This window comes from Manis pentadactyla, chromosome 4, assembly GCF_030020395.1.
Source record: "Manis pentadactyla isolate mManPen7 chromosome 4, mManPen7.hap1, whole genome shotgun sequence".
Classification (NCBI taxonomy): domain Eukaryota; kingdom Metazoa; phylum Chordata; class Mammalia; order Pholidota; family Manidae; genus Manis; species Manis pentadactyla.
In genome coordinates, this window is record NC_080022.1 from 18,858,834 (window position 1) to 18,864,885 (window position 6,052).

The following is a 6,052-nucleotide window of genomic DNA, read 5'->3' on the forward strand; positions in this document are numbered from 1 at the left end:
CAGTGATGGATGGATTAGTTGGGCCTATTGGCCCAACTTCTGTCCTTCCTGCTGAGGGAGGAGATAGATGAACAATTTCACAGGCTTTTATCCCAGAGAACTAAGGGGCTGGAGGCCAGGGGGAGGGGGATGAGGGAGGACCTCTGGGTGGGCATGGCTGACCTTACGGCCCTTTCCTGGGTGGCCTTCAATGTGCTGGCTGGGTGGAGGGCATGGGGAGCAGGCTGTCTATCCGCTGGGGGCCCGAGCCCACCCTGGCTGCCCTTCTGCTCAGAGCACTCACACCCAGAGGGATGCCGGAGCTGATGCTGGAGCTGGGCAGCTTGTTACATGTTCAGGAGCAGTTTGTTACATATTCAGGAACTTTGCAAGCTGGCCATGAAACTTTTGGTAACTTGAAATTGCCTGTGACGGATGCATTTATACCAGGAAAACTGGCAGAAACAAAAAACCAAAAACCAGGGATTTTCTTCTTTTTCCACGTGCTGATTCCTCACCCCTCTGCTGACAGGGGAGCCACAGCCACCAGCACCATGGGGTGGGGAGCAGCCAGAGACCCTTGTCCAACATATGCCCTCTGTACTGGGCACAGGAACATCCAGATGCCCTCAGGTGTCCCTGCTCTCAGGGAGCAATCAGTCAAGTAGAGAGACAAAAGAAACCCCCTGGGAAGTTAGGAACAAGAGGGTCAACACGAACAGCGCCTGCCATATCTCCAGTCTCTCCCATGTGTAATGGTGCTGCGAGCTTTTCACACACCATCGCTGCTCTTCACAGTACATCTCACTGTACAGATGGGGAAAAGGAAGCTCAACAATATAGTCATCTGCCCGGGACCACACAGCTAGCAAAGTCATGTCCCAAATCCACATCATTCCGATTCTTGAGCTATTAATGTAGTCTTGGCTGCTGCAAGCTCCTGCCTCCACAGACTATGGCGCACTGTGGCGCACACAGCAGGGAGCAACCAGCCCTGCCTAGGGCAGGTGCAGGCGTGGCATTGGGAAAGGCTCCCCAGGAGTGGTGACATTTGGTCTGGGCCTTGAAGATGAATAGGAGTTTGCCAGTTTTAGGACAGAATGGAGAAAGAGAGCCTTGGTGGAAGCAAAGCATAGGAAATGCACGGAGGAGAAAAAGGGCATAGGAAGCTTGCGGGGGTGGGGGTGGAAAAGAGACAAGGAGGCATGACGAGGGTGTGTGTCCGGGTGGGGCGGTGGGAGGCAAGATGGGATGGTAGGTTGGGATTTTAGTGAGAAGGGCCTTGAAAGTGAGACTTATAGGGATTTGGTCTTTATCCTGTAGGTTTTGGGAGCCACAGAGTTGGAAAGTCCCTGGAAATCACACCCTAGAACTATATAGATATTATGGCAAGATTGCTACCATGTCTGTTTTATAAAATCCCTTAAAGCAGTGTTTCTCAAACCATCTGTGGAGAAGGACCGTTTTTTAAAAAATTTCTAATCTGTCACAGACCAATGCATTTATAAAATACAAGGAAAAGAATCACTACAAAAATAAAATGAAAAACATACAAGCCCATTTTTATTATGAGATTCAAGATATAAAATCACTCTATTAAACTGCTGAACAAGTTCTCAACCCTTAAATTCCATATCACTTTGACAGGAGTGAGCTTGTCCAGGGATCTCTGCGATGGGCACAGATCTAGGACAAACGCAGGTTCTCCTAGGGAGAGCTAAGTGCTCTCAAACAAATCCCATTTTGGAGATGAGGAATCTCTCTCAGAGAAGATAAATGGCCTGCCCAAGACCACAGATCTGGTGAGTGGCACGGGTAGGATTCAAACCCTGGACTGTCTGCCTTGTTGAGCTCAACCCACCTGCAGGGCACAGCCCAGTCCCAAGACAGAGCCCCCTTGGCCCAGCCCCTTAGCCTTGTCCCTTCTCTTCACACAAGATCAAGATCTTGCAGATGGGAAAACAGAGCCAGTGTAAGAAGGGAATTTCCCTGCCCAGGGTCCCACTGAAAGAGGGCAGCAGAGGCAGTTGGCGTCTAGGTCTCCTGACACCAGCTTGTGCTCAGTTTTGCCACTTGGCCTGTCTCCCTGTCTGCGCTCTGACCTCCAGGCCAGACAGTGCCAAGGAGGGAGTGGGAAGGAGGGGCAGGAGTAGGCTGGGGACTCATCAATTGCTGGCAATTACATGGTGCTTTGTCATTCTTAATTAACTCAGCAGCTCTCCACCTCCACGTGGGTGCCTAGGCTGAGCTGGAGAGAGCTGCTGGTCCTAGGCAGGCAGTCCAGTTGGCCGGGGCCCCTCAGAGCACCTCTCTCAGCCCCTTGAGGCATGGCTGCTTCCCCAGCTGTAGAGGGTCACCCACTTGCTGGGCCACTCAAAGACCAGAGGACAGACTTTAAGTCCATGGATGAGTTTTGGCACCTCTTCTGTGCCAGGACTGGTCGGCTGCTCCAGGGAACCCTGGGGTGAATGATGGCTCCCAGCCCCCATCCTTGAGGGATGCTGAGCTGCTGGGGGAGGGAAACAGGTTCATCAATAACCACAAAAAATGCTTGATAACCAATTACCATTTACTGAGCACCTGCCACATGCCAGGCACTGGGCTAAGCATTTCCTATAAATTATCCCACAGAAGTCTTACAAAGCCCCCTAGAGCAGGTATTATCCCCATTGTATAGAGGAGGAAACTGAGGCCCAGTTAGCTAAGGTTGCATATATATAGGTGGAGGATTTGGTTTTACAGCACAGGTAGTAGAATTCCAAGGCCAAACAGTTATTTTCTAGGAAGAGTGTGTGTGTGTGTGTGTGTGTGTGTGTGTGTGTGTGTGTGTGTGTGAGAGGGAACACAGCTGTGTAGGTAGCTGTGTGTGTGCTTATTGGAGAGGAGGCCAACTAGATTTTTGGGCAAAGCTGGGGAGGCTGACAGAGCTGAGGAGACAATCTAGTTGGATGCTGCTGGACGAAGAAACAGCACAGGTCCGAGGAGGGAATGGTTTGGGGGCACCTGGTGTGGCTGCTAGGTCAGTGGAGCACAGCAGACAGAAAAGGCCCTGTGGGTGGGTGAAAGATCAGAGCTGAGTCTGTGCAGGAATCCCTGGGGCTTCTGGCTCACCAAGAACCCAGGTTTCTCTGATTCCCTGGGAGAGGGTTGTCTGACCTGGGCCTGAGGCGGGTAAGGTGTTCTTACTGCACCAGTCAGGGGTGTGGGCGGGTAGCTCTGGGGTGAGGCTGGACTACCCATTGCTCTAACTGGGCCAGGCTGGTTCTAATCCCAAGAGAGCTCCCTTCCTGGGAATTATGATAATAATTACCACTCTATCATCACTGTTCATCCAGTTAGAAGAGATGATTTTAGTGTTATTAAAATATGCAACATATATAGCACTTCCTATATGCCAAGCATAACTGTAAAGACTTTCCAAACATTAACTCTTAATCCTCACAACCACCCATGAGGTATAATCCCCATTTTATAGATGAGGACATGCCTGTTGAATTAAAATGACATTAAGTAAGGAAGTGGGGAACATGGGATGCCAGGCTCCAGTATCCACGTGTTTAACTACTGTGCTCTGCTAGTGGGAGCCAAGAACACATATTCTGCTATAAAAACTCCCATTTTCCAGATGGAAAAACTGAAGCCTAGCCAGGTTAAGGCACTGGCTCAGGCAAGTAGGGAAGACCGATCACTTGAGGAAATCAGGGCTCCTGATTCCAGGCTAGGCTTCTGTCTTGGTCCCACTGTGATATCTGGAGAGAAGCTGCGAGCCCTCTCAGCTCCTTGGCACCCACCATCTCACTGCAGTCCCTTGAGGGCTCAGTAGGGAGAAAGCAGTAAGATTCCAATTCTGACACCATTTCCTAAAGACAAAAGCCACTTATTCCTATAGTTAGCTTCTCCCTCCCTTTCATTGTTTTGTGTTCTTTCTGATTGCTAAAGAATATATGATCATTGTAAAATTTATTACAAAGTTAGATCAGATAAGCAAAAGAAAAAAGAAAGAAAATGAAAAATCACCGTATAACTCCTTCTTGAATAATGCTGTATTTTCAAGATTTCTTTGCTCCCTCTCTGTTTTTATAAGCATCTCAGCTAGGAGGCAAGACCCCTTGGCTTCTGGTCCTGGCTTACTGTATGACCTTGGGCAAGTCCCTGCCCTTCTCTGGGCTTCAGGCTCCTCACCTGTGAAGTGAGGGTTTGTACAGAGTGACATCAGAGGAGGCCCCTCACTGCTCTGACCTTCTGTTTCTGCTTCTGTTTCTGGGACTGGCAGAACAGGCACAAACAGGCTGCTCCTCTGTGGGGGATGCATGGTTGACAGCTCCCAGCAAGTCACCTCCGGGAGGATGTGATGGCCCTGTAATCAGCCTTCATTGCAGGCACAGCATTCCAGGCCTGCCTGCTTACTGGGCCCATATGGTGCCCCCTGCCAGCCGGACACCACCAGATGCCCTTCACCAGCCAGCCCTGGGTGATTGCTTTTCCTTCAGGTTCCAGAATGCTCTCTCTACTGCCCCAAGACTAAGCTGGCACCTGGTAAGAGAGCCAGGGGGCTCAACTTTGAGGACCTACCTACTCATTACCACAGTCTTTGTAGGAGAAGATAGTCTGTTGTGGTGAAAAGCTGGAAGAGGGAGGGAGGGGAATAGGGGGGAAGGAAAGGAACACAGTGTTCCAATTTCATTTGGACCAATGGAGTTGGTCCAATGACTCCCTAGGCATTTGGGATTCAGAAACAAATCAGAAAAACTTATTGCCCTTGAAGGACATAAAGTCTAATGGGGGTGAGAAGAGCAGACAGGCAGCAGCAACACGTGCAATGCTGAAAGCTCAGGACTGTGGGATCCCACAGGGAAAAGCCTAACCAACTGGTGGTAATCAAGGAAGGCTTCCTGGAGGAGGCAAGTTTCTAAGTCTGTTTTCAAGGACCGCATTCAGCCTTTCCAACTCATGTTACTTAATCCTTACAGACAGCCCTGTGGAGTGGGTATGGTTGCCCCTTATATAAGCGAGGCTCAGAAAGCTGAATTCACAACCATCAAAAGAAGGAAAGTTGGGTTCAAACTCTCAGCATTCTACTCTGGCCTATGGGCTTGACTTGAAGGAACGCTCTGTGAGTGCTTCTCTCCCGGACCTCGGGCTTACGTGGAAAGTGGGTCTATTGCTGGCTGTAGTGTTGCTGGAGCAGCAAAGGACAGAATGGCTGAAAAAGCAGTTTCTAAACCAAGAGAAGAATGTTGGTGCGTCCTCCCTATCCAGTCGGGGCCAGCACGGCCCCGTCCTTTCCCCAGCGCAGGAAGAGGGTCCTGCTGTTGGAGCCAGGCGCAGGCCCAGAGGCTGAAGTCCGTCTTGCTGAGGCGCCTCCGTCTAGAAGAAGCCAGGTGGTGGCCTGGGTGTTCGGGCTCTCCTCTACACTCCCTCCTGCAGAGTCCGATGCGAGGGCCCAGGAGCCTAGAGAGGAGCCTAAATCCTGGACTTAGGACATCTGTGCTTGTGGAATTCTAAACTCCCATCTCCCCTCAAAGTGCCTGGGAGAAAGCATGCAGGGCAGAGTCTGGGTGGAGGTCAGGTAGCACGGAGCCGGGGCAGATGGGAAGGATCGTTAGAGACAGGATCCCACCTTGTCTTACAGATAAAGACCCAGAGGGGGAAGGACAGGCCTGAAGTCACATGGCAGGTCGGAGCTAAGGCTTCTTTCCCGGCACCTCAGAGCATAAACCCAGGACTTACCACCTCTGAGGCTAGGCGGGAGGTGGGGTGGGGGTGCTGCAGGGGGCAGCCCAGCATGCTCAGGTGGTGCCAGAGAGCAGCCTAGGTGCTGCTAGGTGGGTGAAGTGCCCAACTGCTAAGGCAAACTTTTATACTCTTGCCCTGCTCCCAGCCAAGTTCTACAACCTCCACCGCTCCTAAGCCTCCCACTGCCCTGGGCATCACACTGTCCAGGACAAGACCCTTCTCTACGGCCCTCAGTCTCCCCATCTGTAAAATGGTCTCCAAGTACCTTTCAGCTGGGCTGTCTAGAAATCCTGGGCCCCACACCTCTTGCGTCTCTGGGACCACCGACTCCTAAGGA

General features: G+C 51.2%; 1 long non-coding RNA gene across 1 annotated transcript; it reads right to left on the reverse strand.

The window, feature by feature from the left end:
• Window positions 1–1,524: 1,524 nt before the first annotated feature.
• Window positions 1,525–5,972, reverse strand: LOC118927057 (uncharacterized). Its single transcript, XR_008996931.1, has 2 exons — window positions 4,162–5,972; window positions 1,525–2,488 (listed from the first exon to the last, which is right to left on the reverse strand). It is a non-coding gene; the product is annotated as an uncharacterized LOC118927057 (long non-coding RNA).
• Window positions 5,973–6,052: the final 80 nt, after the last annotated feature.